Source organism: Meles meles, chromosome 13, assembly GCF_922984935.1.
Source record: "Meles meles chromosome 13, mMelMel3.1 paternal haplotype, whole genome shotgun sequence".
NCBI classification, from domain to species: domain Eukaryota; kingdom Metazoa; phylum Chordata; class Mammalia; order Carnivora; family Mustelidae; genus Meles; species Meles meles.
Window position 1 is genome coordinate 66,201,550 of NC_060078.1, and position 19,603 is coordinate 66,221,152.

The 19,603-nt window shown below is 39.4% G+C and overlaps 1 pseudogene; it reads left to right on the forward strand.

Annotated features, from left to right (window-relative positions):
• Nucleotides 1–17,392: 17,392 nt before the first annotated feature.
• On the forward strand, nt 17,393–18,480 carry LOC123955556 (annotated as a pseudogene).
• Nucleotides 18,481–19,603: the final 1,123 nt, after the last annotated feature.

The window sequence follows — 19,603 nt, forward strand, 5'->3', positions numbered from 1 at the left end:
TTGTTTAAGTAAACGTGTGTATGAACAACCTGGGCACCAGAACCTACATCCTCCAGGCTAGATGTTGGAGCAGTCTGGATGCTCTCAGGACAGGGCTAGGAAGACTAACCGCTATTAGTGATTCACATCAATACATTCTAAACCTATGCTCATTCCTACTGAACAGATTTTATCTTAAAATACTCAAAATTTCTATTTCAGAAGTTCACAATGAGCAACACTAGAGTGGGAAGTTTTCTAGCAATCTCACTATAAATGAAGTCACGGTAGAAGGTGCTAAACTGATAATGCGTGCATATTTTAAAGAAGAAACTCTCAATTTCCTGATTGAATCCACTACTTACATATGTTTATTTTTCGCCTGCCCTTGTTCGTAATGTTCTCAATGTCTGCTCTATGGTAACCTAGAGGACTTCCACACGTTTTTTTAAATGGTCTTTAATCACAACCATCAAAGCTGCTGTTCCACCGTTTCTACACACACACACACACACACAGGCCCTTCTGAAGGTGGTGCAGGCTCTCTCTGGAACTTGCATCTCTTGAGTGCCCAGGCAGACCGCACAAAGGATAGTAACGGTCCATGGCAGTTCTCATCCACTTTCAATCTGTCGTCTTGGACATCCTGGAGCCATTAGTTAAGTCTGCACCAAGCAAGGGGGAAATCATTCCAGAGACTGTCCGACAGCCCTGAAAGTTAACCCTCTCACTCCCACATTGCAAATACTTACTAACAAACCCACTCTGCCTGGTCTTCAACCCCAGGGACAGAGTATAGGATTTACCTGCTAATTGGCAGTTTCTTTCATGGTTGGGGCTTGGAGAAGATGGAGGTCCCGGAGGGATGGAAGCATTTTGGAGGCGATAAGCTCCTGGGGAACTTGGGCAGTGGTTTCCTTTTGCATGGTTCCCAAGTTAGAAGCCTCATAAGCCCCTGTCCCCCTGACTCTTCAACACACTTTAGCGCTCCGTCCCCTCACCCCTTACCCTCTCACCTCTTCCATCGCGCCCCGCCGCCACTTCTCCACGCAGGACGCTGTGGTGGTCAGCCAAGGGGCGCGGCCTTTGTGTGCGGAGTTCCTTGTCACCACCAACGTGCGGATCGTCAGCTCAGCTCCTGCAGCTTTGTCACTCTTGCTGAGGAGTTCCAGGGTCCCAAGGCTCAAAGTCCCGCCGGGCCTTCCACTCTTGCTGGGCTCCTGGTCCCCGCTCTGCGTCGGAGGAGCTCCGGGAGGGGAGGGAGCGGCAGCACCCGGCCTCGCGGTTTTACGGGCGGGAGCCCCGGGGCGAGGCCCTGGGACAGCTGGACACCGCAGAAGCGGCCACCACAGGCGCCCGGGGCGCCCAGGTCCCAGAGCCCCGCGCCCGCGAGAAGCGCGCTCAGCCCGGGGGTGGGGCGGGGAGAGCCGCGCCCCGCGGCCACTTTCCACATCGCGGGAGCCGAGAGCAGCCGAGAGGGGCCCGGGGCGGCGGCGGCGGCGCGGGGTTTTCCGCTGGCGGGCTGCGGGGGGCAGGCGCTCAGGACCTCAACTCCAGCCAACTTGGGCTGCGGAGCGGGCGGGCGGGGGCGGCGCCGGGCGGGAGGCGGGAGGCGGGGCGCGCGGAGCCAGGCGCCGCCACGTGGACTGCAGCCCGGGTCTCCGGATGCCCCAGTCCTCGCCTGCGGACACCAAGCGCGGGGCCAGGAGTGGCGCAGGCTCCCTCTCCGCTCCCTGCTCTCCCCTCGACTGGGCTGAGGTCTGGGAGCGGACTGGGAGCGCCAGGGACCTTTCCCCTCCTGCTGTCCTCCTCTAGCTTTGTTCCCCTTCTGTCCTTTCCACCAGCACCCCAGATTTCCGCTTCAGCCAGGACTCTTGCCAGCGCCTTTGGAAGGAGAGTGATCTAGGGATTCCTCATTTCCCCTTAGTCTCTGTGAATTGGTACCTTGATCTGACCCAGAGCACAGGCAATGTATCTGGGTCCAGGAGAGATGCCAGAAGGGCAGTAGAGGGAATGGTGTGGAGTTGTGAGTGAGATGATAGATAGGTAATAGATTGATAGATAGATCTTAGAGATAAATAGAAATATAGTCTATCTATCCATTTAAGATCTATCGATCTATCATCTAACTCTCCAATAACGATAGTAAGTGTATTTAAGCGGTTCTCCAGTCAGTGGCCATGCTTTGCTGTCTCTCCCTGATCTTCTATAATACTCGTTCTAAAACCAGGCTTTTTGTATGACTAACCTTGCTACTAATCATGCTCTAAATATTTTGTGGACATGCACTTCCACATCCTCTAGAACAAGACAAAGTCCTGGGTGAGACAAAAAAGGAGCTTGAACGGTGGGCTTGGGACCATTTTGGATTTGCACAGTGTTACACATCCAATGGCTTAGCACAAAATCTAAGCCTTCATAGTGATCAGTAATATACTAAAGGTGTATTGATTGCATCTATTATACCTGTTCTATACATTCTCTGTTTCCTTGTATCAGTCCTTACCCTTCTAGTATGAGACATGCCTTCTGAAATCTTGGGATAACTTCCGGACAATTTGCAGCCTTCTATGTGTGTTGAAATCTGCTACTGATTTTTTGTGAGAACTCAGGGAATCATGATGCTTGGTGGCCTAAACTTGAAAATGAAAGGGTTGCGACTGAAGAACAGTCTAAAAAATGAAAAACCGGTACAATTTAAAAAAACAAACAGGGGCGCCTGGGTGGCTCAGTGGGTTAAAAGCCTCTGCCTTCAGCTCAGGTCCTGATCTCAGGGTCCTGGGATCAAGCCCCACATAGGTTCTCTGCTCAGCGGGGAGCCTGTTCCCCTCCTTTCTTTCTGCCTGCCTCTCTGCCTACCTGTGATCTCTATCTGACAAATAAATAAATAAATAAAATCTTAAAACAAACAAACAAAAAAACAAAAGATGTCAGTATCATGAAGGACAAGGAAGCTGAAGTTCTGTTCCCAGTTCAAGGAAATTTAGGAGACACGAAAACAAATGGTGTGATCCTGGACTGGTTCCTAGACCAGGAAAAGGACATCAGTGAGTCAACCGGCAAAATTTGTATAAGGTCTATAAATCAGTTGACAGTATTATATCACATTTAATTTCCCAGTTTTGAAATAGTACCATGGTTGTAGAAGATATTTATATTTATGGAAGCTGAATAAAAGGTATGTAAGAATTTTATTTTTGCAACATTTTGTAGTCTGGTACTATTTTCAAAGGAAAAATGAAAAAAAATTGGCATGAAAAAATGTAATGAAAGAATTGGATTAAATGACCTTTAAAACCTTTCTGAGCCTAGAATTCTTCTATCATATAATATAAAATCTACCAAGCCAACTTTCCTACTGATGTTGTTATAAAGTTCAAATGGACATTTTAGGGAGGAAAAATGACTTCAGAACTTACAAAGTAGGGGTGCCTGGGTGGCTCAGAGGTTAAGCGTGTGCCTTTGACTCAAGTCATGATGCCAGGGTTCTGGGATCAAGTCCCTCATGGGGCTCCCTGTTCAGTGGGAACCCAGCTTTTCCTTTTCCCACTCCCCCTACTTGTGTTCCCTCTCTCACTATGTCTCTCTCTCTGTCAAATAAATGAATGAATAAATAAATAAATTGCAAAGTATTCCTTAAATTCCACAACTTTTCAGTTTATTTTTAGAAGGGTAAAATGCCTTCAGATGTCTTCACAGTCTTGACAAAACTAATAACACTCCTGTTAATAACACAAGTAGCACCCACTACTCAATACATGACTGCCAGAGAGATAATAGCTATAATAATAAAATAATAAAAATTCTCCTAAATATAAATTTTGTTTCCTTTGTGGTAACTTCGTTGAAAAATATAATTTCTGGACCGACAAAGGGACCATGTAAAAGATAACAAGGTAACTGTTACTCATTAATATTTAAACCTTTTTTGACTTGACTTTTGTAAGATATGTTTTTGGAAGAATCTTCTGAGTTATTCTTTAGACCAATCTAAGATGAGCAAAAGCAAGCAAAGCAGTCAGCACTGCCATTAAATTTCAGTGTTTTCATGAGTAAGAGAGTGTCCTAAATGGAAGATTAGTTCAGTCACTAAAGGATCCTGGAATATTCTCCCCCAAAATAACTTTATTCTTCATGAATAAGGGCTTATCTTTGGAAAACAGACCTGTACCCTGTGAGTGAAATGAAGTACCTGCCAGTTGTGGTTTATACACAGGAAAAAAGAACCTGTGGTTCTCTTCCCTCCTCCAAGCCACAATTGTTATTTGTTAAAACCCAGAAAACCTGTTTCTCTCTTCTCTCGCAATGGTTTCAGAAATTTGCAGATGCATTTGCTTGGAGTCTTTCCTAAAAGCCTTCCAACTTCCTTTCTAGCTCTGATAAATGTGTGAAAATAATTCCACAGCTGGGAGACAGGACTAAGAAGTCAAAGTAAAGTGGGTCTCTATTCAAATAAGGAAATAGGTGAAGCTAAGAAAAAAATAAATAAATAAAAATAAATAAATTGGAAGAGTAAGGATTAATGTTGATTTTGAAATAATGTTTTAAATATTCTTGTCCTAGATTATTGCTTATCTGCCTTGTGTAAAAACAAGAATGGATATCCACACTGAAATAGCTCCCAGAGAAAGTTGGTAAAGATACAAACGCTTTGGTTTGTTTTTGGTTTTGTTTTCCTCCATATAAATGTTACTTTCCCCGAACTCCCAAGTGCATGTTCCTACACCATTCACTTAAAGAGGTGGTCCAAAAGATTCATTTATGGGAATTTATGGGGGAATGGGCATTTTTAAAAGTGTATTTTAAAATGAAACTATATTTTGCAGAACAGTTGTGGAGTTACAGAAAGATTGTGAGCATCTTCAAAGACTGAGATCTGAAGGTAGGCGTTCTTCAGTGGGAGTGGCAAACTGGGGAGATCTGGGACACTTGCCACCTTGCATCATCAGAACATTCAGCAACTCAATGTGCAGTTTCACTCACGAAGGAGTGGGCCATTGTCCCCACCTCCAAGCTCAGCCTGGAGCTCCAAGCTCTTTTGCCCTTGGGGAGAGGCCGGCCAGAGAACAGAACTCTAATCTCATCTCTAACCCCCACGGAATTGATTTCAATGACAATAAGTTCAAGCTTAAAGTCACTCTGAACAGAAGTAAAGATTATGGTGAACGGCAACTGCAAGGAGATCTATAAATATGTTGGTGATAAAGCCTACCTGGGAGGTTGTCCTCATTTCAGTGGAGAAAAATGAGGACAGTGACAACTGGGAAGAACCCTCTTAAGTCAGACAAATATCGGCCAAGGACCTCAGGAACTATCCCCCTGGAAAGAGGCTAAATTTGATTGGAGTTCTATGTCAAAGGATTTATGTCTCAAGGCATTGTTGGAAATAAGACAGCAATTAGTAAGCAATTAATGGAGCTGGCAGCTGTGTGTGATCAGGAAAAGATAGAGCTCCACTATAAGCACTGTCGTCCTAGGGTAACCTTGGGCAGACTCAAGTCCATGTCCCCTGAAGAGAAAACTCAGAGGCTTCATGCTGGGGTGTGATGGTGGGCTGACATTGGGTGAGGATAGACATTACTAAAATAATCCAGACTAAATCAGTAAGCAAATAAGCAAGAGAATAATAATAAGCTCTGGAAAGACAAAGAAAGTACCTAGAATTGCTACAGTATATAATTCAAAATGTCACACTCACACACACACAAACCCTGGAGACAAAGTGGTCATACTGGAAAAGTATGACCCATACACCCAAAAAAAAAATTGTGGAAAGTGCCTGTGAGAACATTCAAATGTCCACTTTTTTTTTTTTTAATTGAAGTATAATTAACATACAATGTGGTATTAGTTTCAGGTATATAACATTCATTCAAAATTTCTATACATTACTGAGTGCTCACCATAATAAATGTAGTCACCATCTGTCACCAAACAATGCTATCACAGTATTATTGACTATATTCCCTATGCTGTACTTTTCATCTCCGTGACTTATCTCTTTCATAACTATAAGTTGTACCTCTTAATCCCCCTTATATATATCACCTATCTCCCCACCTTTCCTCCCTCTGGCAACCATCACTTTGTTCTCTGTATTTGAGTCTGTTTCTGTTTGTTTATTTGTTTATTTATATTTTTTGAGTCCACATATAAATGAAATCCTTTCTTACTGGGTCTGATTTATTAAATGTCAAATTGAACAGACTTAAATATGCTCAAAAAATTAAAAGAAACAATGATTAAAGCAGAAGAAAGTGTGATGACAATATAATATCAAACAACTAATATCAAAAAAGAGATAGAAATTATAGAAAAAAGATGTCAACTCTGGAGGTAAAAAACACATACAATCAAAATAGAAATTCACTGGAGGGCTTAATGGTCAATTCGATCCAGCAGAAGACAGCAGTCTAAGACTTTAGATAGATCTATAGAGATTATGCAATCCAAAAAAACACAAAGAAAAAGAGGAATGAAGAAAAATGAACAAAGCTTCAGAAAAATGTGGGACATTCTTAAGCACTCCAGCATATAGTAATGACAGTACCAGAAAGAGAAGAGTCAGAGAAAGGAGCAGATAAAACATTCAAAGAAATAATGACAGAAAGCTTTCCAAATGTATTGGAAAACTTTGATTTACAAGGAGCTCAACCTTATTAGACTTTCCAAAATATTTATTTTATAGAAAATCTTATAATACATTATCAGATAAAAATTAGTCTTGAAATCACCTAACACGTTTTATTTTAGTCTTGCCATTTCATACATTAGTTTCTTTGTTTGTTTCAATTTTTAATTTAAATTTTAGTTAATTAACATATAGTATATAATTGGGTTCAGGAATAGTGCTCATCATAACACTTACATATAACACCCAGTCCTCATCATAACAAGTGCACTCCTTAATACCTATCACCGGTTTTGCCCCCTCCCTACCTGCCTCCCTCCATCAATCCTCGGTTTGTTTTCTGTAGTTAAGGGCCCCTTAAGGTTTGTTTCCCTCTCTATCTCTTTTTTCCCCCTTCCCATATGTTATTCTGTTTTGTTTCTTAAGTTCCACATATGAATGAAATCACATGGTATTTCTCTTTCTCTGACTGACTTATTTTGCTTAGTGTAATACACTTTAGCTCCATCCATGTTACTGCAAATGGCAAGAGTCCATTCTTTTTTTTTTTTTTTATGATTCCACTCTTTTTGATGGTGAAGTAACATTCCATTAAATATATACACCACATCTTCTTTATCCATTCATCAGTTGATGGAAATTTGGGCTCTTTCCACAGTTTTGTGATTGTTGATAATGCTGCTATAAACATTGGGGTGCATGTGCCCCTTTAAATCCATATTTTTATAACCTTTGTGTACATCAGTCTTGAAAGGAACCATCCTCAGCCAACCCTTACAGTTCTCTGACATACTAGTCCAAATTAAAAAGAACATGATGCATCAAATTCACAGAGCCAACTCTGTAAGACATAAATGAAAAGAACTAACTGAAGAGCTAATTATAATTGTTCGTTATAACTTCTTTGGGATCATCAGCTAGAAGAAGGACAGCAAGAGAAGTGAACATCTCTCCAAATCTTTCCTTAAGTAATAGTGGCAGGCCATGTCAGGAGAAGTTTCAAAGAGCTTATCCCAAGATGAATGAGGTTCATTGAAGCCAATTCAATAGATTTGGGGGTCTACTGTTCCAACAGAATATATTTGCATAAATTGAACAGTGGCCATTGCAATGGCAGAGAAGTAGAGAAGTCCCTTTCTCACCATAGGTTTTGAGTTGATATAGTCAACAAGTAGGGGACAGGAGAGACTTCAATGCTAAATTAAGTTCAAATTTCTTATTAGAGTTGTATTAGGTATTCTAATTTCTGATTGGTGATTGCTTTGTGACTTAAGGTAAGATTTTTCTGGGGCACCTGGGTGGCTCAGTGGGTTAAGCCGCTGCCTTTGGCTCAGGTCATGATCTTGGGGTCCTGGGATCGAGTCCCACATCGGGCTCTCTGCTCAGCAGGGAGCCTGCTTCCCTCTCTCTCTCTGCCTGCCTCTCTATCTACTTGTGATCTCCCTCTGTCAAATAAATAAAATCTTTAAAAAAAAAAAAAAAAAGGTAAGATTTTTCTTTTACCAAAAAAGGAGCATAAAAGTCATGAACCTGGAGGATTTTTACTCAAGGCCAGAAAAACATCTGCTCCTAAATATTATAAAGGAACAATGAGAGATAAAATAAAGTTGCATTTTGATTAAGTCATGAGTCATGCTTAATCAATATACTGGTTTCACACATGTTGCATCTTAAATAATTTGCTTCAAATTCAGGATGTTTAATGAGCCAGAGCTGAGCTAAAAGCAAGTCTGTTCATGGACAAATGCCAGATTTTCAAGGTGGCATCAACTGTGAGTTTAATTTTTAAAATCTTTTGTAATGATACAGAGTAATTTTGCAATGGCAATTCAGCATAATGAATGAAGATTTTCTGCCTCTCTTTCTAGTCCTTCTTTAAAGTCCTAAGTCGACCGTACATTAGTTGTGTTATATGGAAAGTATTACATATTTCATAGGACCCTGTAATGAATGACTGGTATTGTTAATATTGATAGGATGCAGTTCTACAGAATTATCTAAAGATATTACTGGCTGAATGAAATATGAATTCCTGTTTCTATCAATTTATTATAAGGTGACCTTTGGCAAGTTGTTACTTTATCTGAACCTCTTTGTCTTGTGCTTAAAGTGACTGCCTTACAATCCTACAGAATGTGTGTAGACTCAAAAATATAAATATTTGACTATCATTGAAGAGTTTTAGATACTCTGGAAATGCAGGATACAATGGTAATCTTATTTATTTATTTTATTTTTAAAAGATTTATTTATTTATATGAGAGAAAGTGAGAGAGAGAGAGAGAGAGAGAGAAAGAAAGCATGTGGCAGGGGGAGGGACAGAGGGAAAGGGAGAGAATCCTCAAGAAGACTCCCTATTGAACGTGGAGTGTGATACAGGGCTGGGTATCAGGACCTTGAGATCATGAACAGAGCTGAAACCAAGAGTCAGATGCTTAACCGACTGAGCCACCAATATACCTGACAGTGTTAATTTTAAAAGATATTCTACAGCAATGTATTACAAACCCTGACTGAAAACATTCCATGGTGCTGTCAGTGATGGGAAGAGAATTCTAAAGGTTATCAGCCATATCTCTCCCTCCTCCTCACCCCATTTTTATTCCTAACCAGATGCTATTCATTCCCTAATTATCACAGGCACAGATATTCATTAAAAATATCAGAGATGCCAAATACAGATTCTCAAAAATCTATTTCATTTTTTAAAAAAGATTTTAGTTATTTATTTGAGAGAAAGAGAGAGCATGAACAGAGGAAGGGTGGAGGGAGAGGGTCAAGCAGACTCCCTAATGAGCCCAAAATATGGGTTGATCCTAGGACCCTGAGATCATGACCTGAGCTGAAGTCAGATGTTTAACCTAATGGGTCACTCAGGAGCCCAATGTGGGGCTCGATCCCAGAACCCTTGGATCATGACCTGAGCTGAAGGCAGATGCTTAATGACTGAGCCACCCAGGCACCCCTATTTTATTTTTAAAAAGAGGGGTTCAAAAAGTGAACAAAAATATTTTATTTATGTTATTTATTATTGTATGTTACTTATTTATTCAACTTATTTATTATATATTATAAGTTATTTATAAAAATGACAGGAGAGTGGGGCACTGGGGAGATGTTGGTTAAAGGATACAAACTTCCAGGTATAAGATGAATACATTCCAGGGATCTAATGTTCTTCATGGTATTATAGTTAATAATATGGTATTGCATACTTGAAAATTGCTAAGTGAATAGATCTCAAGTGTTCTCACCACACGCAAAAGAAATAGTGGATATTTTAAGTAGCTTGATTGTACTACAAATTCCAGAATGTATTTGGACATTATATCATCATATTGTGCATTTCAAAAAAAAATCACATTGTATTACCCAAATATATAAAATTTTTATTTGTCAATCATACCTCAATAAAGTTGGAAAACATGCACAAATAGCATTTTTTAAAAAGAAAATAATGGGAAAGAGTAAGCCATGTGACAAGGAAGAGTGTTTTAGGAAATAGAACTGCAAAGACCTAAGAAGGGACCAACCTTCATATCCTACAGAAGGAGAGAGGAGAACAGTGTACAGAGAACAGAGTGGAAAATGAGGAGAAGGGTATTAAACAATAGTAGGGCAATATTCAAGAGACAAATCACACAGGTCTTTGTAGGCTAGGTAAGGACAAGAATCATGCCTGTAAAGAACTTAAAATTTGGTGGTATATTAAATATAGCACTCCTCCACCCTGAAAAAAATTCACATTAGAGAAACCAGCTAGGGATTTAATCATGATAATTTATTATATTAAAATTTATTTAATTTTTACAGTTCAATCTAACAGTTATTTGTGTTGTGTTTTGGACTAGGTCATGTAATAGGCACAAACCTACAAATGACAGTTTGGAACAAAGTTCTTACTTTGAAGAACTCAACCTAGTTGGAATATTACATCATAAGTATCATGGTGGAGACAAGCACAGGGATGTAGGGTAGACAGATCAAATCAAGCATGATAAGGAAGGTTTCCTGGAGGAGGTAGTCTTAGCTGACTCTTGAAGATGAAAAAGAAGCAAAGGGTATTGCAGATCATGTGAACTGCTTGATTAAGGATATGGAATTATAAGACAGCATGGGGCAACATGCAAATTTCAGTACTGCTGGGAAAAAGGTGAAAAGCATTAATTACTCACTTCTGTTTTAATTGACCTTCCACCCATCTCCCAAACCTGGAGTTCCACACATGCATGTGTTTCTACCTGTTCTTACTGTTTGAGGCTCAATTTAAATATCACCCCATCCCTCCTCAAGGTATTTTCAAATATCCATAGAAAGAAATGTTAGCATGTCGTGATCTCTTAAAAACTTTTCCACCAAATGTTAAATTCTTTGTAGGTAGGATTCATGTCTGATTTATTTCTATTCCTACTATGATGCCTAGTAGGGGTTTGCCCACAGTAGATGGTCAAAAACATTTATTGAATAAGTGAATTAAACTAATCTGTCTACATAATCATCTCCAAGTTGATAGTCAATACCAACTTGTATCTCAAATTTATTTTCACTAGGTTTGACTCAGTCTTACAAATAGTTCCTCAAATTTAATAGACTATTATAACTCCTATTCAGAAGATACCATTTTCATTTACCTCTTTATTTGTTATTTATTTATTTTTATTTTATTAAGATATAATTTATTATTTGCTTCAGAAGTCTGTGAATCATCAGTCTTACACAATTCACAGCACTCACCATAACACATGCCCTCCTCAATGTCCATAACCCAGACACCCTATTCCTCCCCACCCCAGCAACCCTCAGTTTGTTTCCTGTGATTGAGTCTCCCTCCCTGGTTCCATCTTGTTTCATTTTTTCCCTCCCCCCGACAGCCCCCAACCCTGCCTCTCAAATTCCTCATATCAGAGAGATTTATGACTATCTTTCTCTGATTGACTTATTTTGCTTAGCATAATATCCTCTATTTCCATCCACATCATTGCAAAAGGCAAGATTACAGGTTTTTTGATGGCTGTGTAGTATCCCATTGTATGTATGTATGTATGTGTATATATACACACACATACATACATGAGATATATAAATATATATATATATATATATATATATATATATTTATCTCACATCTTCTTTATCCATTCATCTGTTGATGGACATCTAGGCTTTTTCCATAGTTTGGATATTGTGGATATTGCTGCACATTGGGGTGCACATGACCTTTCAGATCACATTTTTAACTTTAAGGTAAATACCAGTAGTACAATTGCTGGCTCATAGGGTAGCTCTATTTTCAACCTTTTGAGGAACCTCCATGCTGTTTTCCAGAGTGGCTGCACCAGCCTACATTCCCACCAACAGTGTAGGAAGGTTCCTCTTTCCCTGCATTCTTGCCAACACCTGTCATTTCCTGACTGATTAATTTTAGCTATTCTGACTGGTGTGAGGAGATACCTCACTGTGGTTTTGATCTGTATTTCCCTGATGCCCAGGGTTGTAGAGCACGTTTTCATGTGTCTGTTGGCCATTTGGATGTCTTCTTTGCAGACATGTCTGTTCATGTCTTCTACCATTTTTTGATTGGATTATTTGCTCTTTGGGTATTGAGTTTGATAAGTACTTTGTAGATTTTGGATACTAGCCCTTTATCTGATATGTCATTTGCAAATATTTTTTCCCATTCTGTTGGCTGTCTTGTGGTTTTGTTGACTGTTTCCTTTGCTGTGCAAAAGCTTTTGATCTTGATGAAGTCCTAATAGTTCATTTTTGCCCTTGCTGCCCTTGCCTTTGGTGATGTTTCTAGGAAGAAGTTGCTGTGACTGAAGTCACAGGAGCCTGTGTTCTCCTGAAGGATTTTGATGGATTCTCTCTCACATTGAGGTCTTTCATCCATTTTGAGACTATTTTTGTGTGTGGTGTAAGGAAATGGTCCAATTTCATTCTTCTGCATGTGGCTATCTAATTTTCCCAACACCATTTGTTGAAGAGACTGTCTTTTTTCCATTGGAAATTCTTTCCTGCTTTGTTGAAGATTAGTTGACCATAGAGTTGAGAGTACATTTCTGGGCTCTCTATTCTGTTCCCTTGATCTATATGTCTGTTTTTGTGCCAGTACCATACTATCTTGATGATTACAGCTTTGTAATAGAGCTTGAAGTCTGGAAAAGTGATGCTGCCAACTTTGGTTTTCTTTTTCAACATTCCTCTGGCTATTTGGGGTCTTTTCTGGTTCCATAAAATTTTAGGATTATTTGTCCTGTTTCTTTGGAAAAAAATTGATGATATTTTGATGGGGATTACATTAAATATGTAGATTGCTTTTGATAGCATAGACATTTTCACAATATTTATTCTTTCAATCCATGAGCATGGAACAGTTTTCCATTTCTTTGTGTTTTCCTCAATTTCTTTCACGAGGGTACTTTAAAGTTTTCTGAGTACAGATTCTTTGTCTCTTTGATTAGGTTTACTCCTAGGTATCTTATGGTTTTGGGTACAATTATTCATGGGATTGACTCCTTAATTTCTCTTTTTTCTGTCTTGCTGTTGGTTTATAGAAATGCAACTGATTTCTGTGCATTGATTTTATATCCTGACACTTTACTGAATTCCTGTATGAGTTCTAGCAGTTTTGGAGTGGAGTCTTTGGGGTTTTCCACATAAAGTAACATATCATCCACAAAGAATGAGAGTTTGACTTCTTCTTTGCTGGTTTGGATGCAGTTTATTTCTTTCTGTTGTCTGATTGCTGTGGCTAATACTTCTAGTACTATGTTGAATAGCAGTGGTGATAGTGGACATCCCTGCCATGTTCCTGACCTTAGGGGAAAATTTCTCAGTTTTTCGCCATTGAGAATGATATTTGCTATGAGTTTTTCATATTTTTCTTTTTCTTTTTTTAAAGATTTTATTTATTTTACTTGACAGAGATCACAAGTAGGCAGAGGCAGGCACAGAGAGAGGAAAGGAAGCAGGCTCCCTGCTGAGCAGAGAGCCCGATGCAGGGCTTGATTCCAGGACCCTGGTATCATGACCTGAGCCAAAGGCAGAGGCTTTAACCCACTGAGCCACTCAGGCGCCCCTCAGATTTTTCTATCTGAGTTCTTTCCAGCTTTCCTCTTGTGGTTGAGTTCTAGTTTCAAACTATTGTGGCCTGAAAATATGCAGGAAATGATCCCAGTCTTTTGGTACCAGTTGAGACCTGATTTGTGAGCCAAGATGTGATCTATTCAGGAGAACATTCCATGTGCACTAGAGAAAAATGCGTATTCTGTTTCTTTAGGCTGGAGTGTTATGAATATATCTGTGATGTCCATGTGGTCCAGTTTGTCATTTAAAGCCTTTATATCCTTGTTGATCTTTTGCTTAAATGATCTGTCCATTTCAGTGAAGGAGGTATTAAAATCCCCTACTATTATTGTATTATTGTTGATGTGTTTCTTTGATTTTGTTATCAATTGGTTTATATAATTGGCTTCTCCCATGTTAGGGGCATAGATATTTAAAATTGTTAGATCATCTTGTTGGACAGACCCTTTAAGTATGATATAGTGTCCTTCTTCATCTCTTTTTATAGTCTTTGGCTTGAAATCTAATTTATCTACATAAGGATTGCTATCCCTGCTTTCTTCAGATGTCTGTTAGCATGGTAAATTGTTTTCCACCTCCTCACTTTAAATCTAGGGTGTCTTTGGGTCTAAAATGAGTTTCTTGCAGACAGCATATCAATGGGTCTTGATTTTGTTTTGTTTTGTTTTTATCCATTCTGATACCATGTGTCTTTTGATTGGGGGATTTATCCCATTTACATTCAAGGTAGTTATTGAAAGATATGAATGTTGTGCCATTGTATTGCCTGTAGGGTGACTGTTACTGTATATTGTCTCTGTTCCTTTCTGGTCTGTTATTTTTAGGCTCTCTCTTTGCTTAGAGGACCCCTTTAATATTTTTTGTAGGACTGGTTTGGTGTTTACAAATTCCTTTAATTTTTGTTTGTACAGGAAGCTTTTTATTTCTCCGTCTATTTTCAGTGACAAGTTAGTTGGGTATAGTGTTCTTGGCTGCATATTTTTCTCATTCAGTGTTCTGAATATATCATGCCAGTCCTTTCTAGTCTGCAAGGTCTCTGTGGATAGGTCTGCTGCCAATCTAATATTTCTACCATTGTATGTTACAGACCTCTTGTCCTGAGGTGCTTTCAGGATTTTCTCTTTGTCACCGAGACTTGCAAGTTTTACTACTAGATGATGTGGTGTTGACCTTTTTTTTTTTTTTTTTTTTTTTTTTTTGAGGGGGTTTCTTTGTGCCTCCCGGATTTTGATGCTTCTTCCCTTCTCCAAATTAGTGAAATTCTCTGTTATAATTTGTTCTAGTATACCTCTGCCCCTCTCTCTCTTTCTTCTTCTTCTGGATCCCAATTATTCTAATAATGTTTCATCTTATGGTATCACTTATCTCTCGAATTCTCCCCTCATGGTCCAGTAGTTGATTATCTCTCTTTTTCTCAGCTTCTTTATTCTCCATCATTTGGTCTTCTATGTCAGTAATTCTCTCTTCTGCCTCATTTATCTTAGCAGTAAGAGCCAGCATTTTTTATTGCACCTCATTAATAGCTTTTTAGGGGGTTAGATTTTAGTTCTTTTAGTTCTCCAGAAAGGGATTTTATTTCTCCACAAAGGGATTCTCCAGTATCTTCTATGATTTTTTCGAACCCAGCTAGCACCTTGATTATGGTCATTACTGATGTCAGTATTGATTAGGTCCCTAGCCACTGCCTCTCATTTTTGTTTTTATTTTTGTTTTGTTTCTTTGAGGTGAGTTTTCCTGCTTTGTCATTTTATCCAGATAAGAATAGATGAATGAGAGAACAAAATATTAAAAGGGTAGCAACAACCCCCAGAAAAATACACACTAAGCCAACTGGAAAAGATCTGAAACTGGGAGGGAGAAGAAAGGAGAAAAAAGAAAAAGAAATATATGTATATATAACTAATCAATAGAACAGAGCTACACACCTGATTTTGGGTGTATTTTGGTCTGTTAGAAGAAACTGCCTCCCAAATTTTTAAGGAAAGAAAACTTATATATATATACAAAAATAAGGGTAAACATGATGAAGGGATGGAATATGACTGTAAATATGAAAATTTAAAATGAATCTAAAAAAGGAATTGATAAGATAAGAAATTGGTTGAAAAAGAAAAAAAAGAGGAAAAATGTGATCAGGCTGGAGACTAAACTAAAGCCATGTGCTAGATTTAGGGTATATTTTGATCTGTTAGATGAAACTGTATCCCAAAATTTTAAAGAAAGAAAAACCTATGTGTATACAAAAAATAAGGTTAAATACAATGAAGGGATAGAATATAACAATGGAAATTAACAACAATTTTTTAAAAAGGTGTTGATAAGATAAAATAGTTTAAAAAGGTTAAAATAGGAAAGAGGAAAAATTAAAAAATAGAAGAAGAAAAAATATATACAAAATTTAATTTTGAAAGATTAAAGAATCGTGGGAAAAGAGCCGTGAATTCTATGTGATGCTTTTCCCTAGCTCTGGAGTCCCTCAGTTCTCATTGATCAGAAAACTTGGTCTTGGCTGGATGTTCTTGCTGATCTTCTGGGGGAGGAGCTCATTACAGTGATTATCAACTGTCTTTGCCCGAGGTGGAATTGCACCACTCTTGGCAGGGGCCAGGCTAAGTAATCTGCTCATGTTTGCTCTGGAGAGATTGTTTTCCCTGATTGCTTTCCATACAGCTTTGGAGGCAGAGAATGAAAATGGTGGCTTCTCAATCTCTGGTCTGTAGTTGCTGAGAGCTCAGGGCCCCACTGCTCAGTGTGCCCTCAGAGAAAAATGTCAATCCCTCCCATGTCCCTAGTCTCTGGCCACACTCTGTGCTCACCCATCCTATGACCAAGCGTTTCTATCTCTGGCACACAGTTCCGTTTGTAGTCCCCAAACCCAGCAGATTCCTGCTGAGCACTCCCACACCACTCCTCCTGGAGGATGCAGGAGGAGGGAACTTCCTGGATCTGTCACTTGTGGGGTCCCTGCTCAAAAAGCAGTGGTCCGACTGTGACTCGGATCATGGTTTATAGCAATGACTTTCATTAAACCCACCCCAACAGCCTACGTTGGAGGGACATTTGTCTTCATGATAGAACAAACTTCATGTCAGAGTCCAGAGACATACTCAATCAGAATTGATAGCAACCTAGAAGTAATTCTAAAGATAAGAACTACAGAAAATTTTTATAACAATAATGGTGTACTTTTTTTTTTTTTTTTGAGGCTGTTGTATGAATTAAATGGCATGAGGCACATAAGACATTTAACAAATCTCTTGGGTCATATTTTGTCTTGGTCAGTCATGACAATCACTATCATCATCATCTTGGATTAGTGCTGGATTGGCAACAGTGCAGATGTACAACAAATGAGTCAGGAAGGAAGTCATATCTTATATTTTAGTGACCCTAATATCATTATACATGCACAGTTTTATTTCATTCTGTATACTAGGTATTATTATCCCAGTATACAAATGAGAAAATTGAAACTCAGAAATATTAAGTATCTTGCTCAGCATCATACAGCTGTGGTGGATCTTGGTGTAGAGTCCTAATCTAACTGCCTGCCAAAGTCCATGTGATTTTTTGACCATCAAAGATTTCCTCATTTTTGAGCCGCCCCCTTCCACACGATCACGCTGAGCAAGTACCTGCGCCTGGAATCCGGTCGCAACCTCAGCCTCGCCTGCCGCCTGCCACTGCCTCTGGACCATGGACGCCCGCAAAGTGAGCGAGCTTCGGGCTTTCGTGAAAATGTGTAAGCAGGATCCAAGCGTTCTGCACACCGAGGAAATGCATTTCCTGAGGGAGTGGGTGGAGAGCATGGGGGGTAAAATACCACCTGCCACTCATAAAACTAAATCAGAAGACGTAGCAAGGAAGAAAAACAAGATAGTAAGAAGGCAGAGGAAAACATAAAGGCCGATGAACCATCAAGTGAGGAAAGTGATCTAGAAATTGACAATGAAGGTGTGATTGAACCAGATACTGATGCCCCTCAAGAAATGGGAGATGAAAATGTAGAGATAACTGAGGAAATGATGGATCAGGCAAATGATAAAAAAGTGGCTGCCATTGATGCCCTAAATGATGGTGAACTACAGAAAACCATTGACTTGTTCACAGATGCCATCAAACTAAATCCTCGCTTGGCCATTCTGTATGCCAAGAGAGCCAGTGTCTTCATCAAATTACAGAAGCCAAATGCTGCCATTTGAGACTGTGACAGAGCTATTGAAATAAATCCTGATTCAGCCCAGCCTTATAAGTGGCGCGGGAAAGCACATAGACTTCTGGGTCATTGGGAAGAAGCAGCACATGATCTTGCCCTTGCTTGTAAACTGGATTATGATGAAGATGCTAGTGCAATGATGAAAGAAGTTCAACCAAGGGCCCAGAAAATTGCTGAACATCGGAGAAAATATGAGCGAAAACGTGAAGAACGAGAGATCAAAGAAAGAATAGAAAGGGTTAAGAAGGCTTGGGAAGAACATGAGAGAGCCCAGAGGGAGGAAGAAGCCATACAACAATCAGGAGCTCAGTATGGCTCTTTCCCAGATGGCTTTCCTGGGGGAATGCCTGGTAATTTTCCTGGAGGGATGCCTGGAATGGCAGGAATGCCTGGGCTCAATGAAATTCTTAGTGATCTGGAAGTTCTTGCAGTCATGCAGGATTCAGAAGTTATGGTGGCCTTCCAGGATGTGGCCCAGAACCCAGAGAATATGTCAAAATATCAGAGCAACCCAAAGATTGTGAATCTCATCAGTAAACTGTCAGCCAAATTTGGAGGTCAAGCATAATGCCCTTCTGACAAATAAAGCCCTTGCTGCAGGAAAAGCAACTTCGATCACCTAATGGATGTCACAATAATACAAACCAGTGTACCTCCGACCTTCTCATGAAGAAAGCTGGGCTGATGTGAAGAGAATCCCTACCCCTCCGCTCCCCCATGCAACTGAGACATTCTACAATGGTTTGCCATTAGGGTATTCATTCAGATAATGTTTCCTACTAGGAACTACAAACTTTAAACACTTTTTAAACCTTAAAAATATTTAAAAACATATTAAAAGTGTGTGTTAGTCCCTACATTTTTCTTTACTAATCATTTCAGTTTTCTTCCTTTGGATTAATTGGGCAAGGAAGATATTTCAGTGTGGAAGATTCATTGCTCAGTTATAACAAGTGAAATAAAGGTTTATTAGTGGGAGGCAAATAATACATTAAAATAGATGAAGTTTGAGTTGGAGATACGGTTTCTGAGGCATTTTGACTTGTCTTTTTAAATGCTTTATTTATTTATTTTTTTAAACACAATTTATTTTGATAGAACCATTGGGACCACCAGTATTGCGGTCGGACCTGGGTAGGGACTGGAAGTGCTTGGCAGGGCAGCGGCAACATTATTCCTTTTATATCGTGTGCACCCTTGTGCAGATGCTTTTAAATCTTACACTGTGGTGAAGGGATGATTTTTATGATGCTGCAGTAGACTTGTATTACTTAGCTGTGTTCTTGTCTGATATAGAAAATAAATGTTTTGCATAGATAGCTGACCACTGATTACAACTGAGGACTCATTGTTGCAAATCTAACAGTTTGAAGTTACTAAATAAAAGAGGAAAACACAAAATGAGCATTTCTGATATTCTTGCCTGAATGTGTCACAAGTATATGATATGAGCCATCTCTGGAAACCAGGTTGGTTCATGGTTCCATATACAACATGTCCATTGATGTTCCTTTACCTTTGGTCATGCTATTCACACTACCTGTAATGCCATTTATTTCTGTTGGCTGTTAAATCATCCCTCATTCTTTCAGGACCAACTTAAGACCTACCTTGATCTTTCTAGTCTACCTGTCCTTTCTCTGATTTCCTATTGCAAGTGTGCTTGGAACATAAATATTAGTGCTTTTCCC